Source organism: Nanorana parkeri, unplaced genomic scaffold (genome assembly GCF_000935625.1).
Source record: "Nanorana parkeri isolate BGI_ZX_2015 unplaced genomic scaffold, ASM93562v1 scaffold1505, whole genome shotgun sequence".
In the NCBI taxonomy this organism is placed as follows: Eukaryota; Metazoa; Chordata; class Amphibia; order Anura; family Dicroglossidae; genus Nanorana; species Nanorana parkeri.
Window position 1 is genome coordinate 215,897 of NW_017307773.1, and position 1,170 is coordinate 217,066.

Consider the following 1,170-nt stretch of genomic DNA (forward strand, 5'->3'; position numbering starts at 1 on the left):
CCTGCCAGAGTGTTCTAGCAGGTCCCGGCCAATGAATAGCAACTGGGGGGAGCCGGCCGTGATATCACGGCCGGCTCCGCCCAATTGTTATTGTTTAATGACAGATCAGCGTCCCCAGGTCATTTGGGGATGCTGATCTGGCATTACAACGGGGCGGAGCTAGCGGTGATGTCACTGCTAGCAGTGAGCGGAGTTAGCGGTGATGTCACTGCTAGTTCCACCCAATTGTTTTTCTTTTGCCAGCATCTGTCAGATGCTTCATTATGTGTCTGGAGTTGGTCACGTGGGGTCGCGTCAGCTTGGCGGCATTCAGCTATTCACTTACTGCCGTTCGGCCCCTATGAGAATACGGGCGAACGGCAGCGAGTGAGCTGCCGGAGCTTCGTCTCAGACAATCTAGGTGTTGGGTCGGCTGAGTCGAATTCCTTCTGCACTTCGGCTCAGCCAAACATGCAGAGCATGTTCAGTTGACTGAAGGCAGCGGATGTACGGCTGATTTTAGCCGATGTATGGGTGAAATTAGCCGTACAAGCCTGAGGTGAATAGCCGAACAGCGTTCAGCTCACTTCACTTCCGCTCGGTTATTCACTCGGCTGCCTTCGGCAGTTTTGTGAATAAGCCCCTTATTGTTTTGTTATTATGGGCTGCAACAGACTTTTTAAAAAAAATACAATTGGAAGATTTTTTCATTTTGGAGACGTGGTTATTTTGCTTTTGGAAACATAAAAACATGTAATTTCACTAATCTATTCAAGAACCTTTCCTCCATTCTTTTTTGTACACAGAATGTTTGCCTGTGATGTCTATCACAATTTTTTATGATTTGTCACTTGCAGACGACAAGATGGCAGTGGAGAAAGACGACAATGAATGTAACAGCTTGCGCTCCAACTCTACCCCCGCGGAGCACAATGTGACTCCCACCTCCGCAGAGCACAATGTGGCTCCCACCTCTGCAGAGCACAATGTGACTCCCACCTCTAAGGAACACAATGTGGCTCCCACCTCTGCTGAGAACAATGTGGCTCCCACCTCCACAGAGAACAATGTGGCTCCCACCTCCACAGAGAACAATGTGGCTCCCACCTCCACAGAGAACAATGTGGCTCCCACCTCCCCAGAGAACAATGTGGCTCCCACCTCCACAGAGAACCATGTGGCTCCCACCTC

At 50.1% G+C, this 1,170-nt stretch overlaps 1 protein-coding gene across 1 annotated transcript in view; it reads left to right on the forward strand.

Annotated features, from left to right (window-relative positions):
- LOC108798564 (solute carrier organic anion transporter family member 1B3-like) overlaps nt 1-1,170 on the forward strand; it is a 22,506-nt gene that overhangs the window by 505 nt on the left and 20,831 nt on the right. The gene's annotated exons all lie outside the window — the stretch shown is intronic.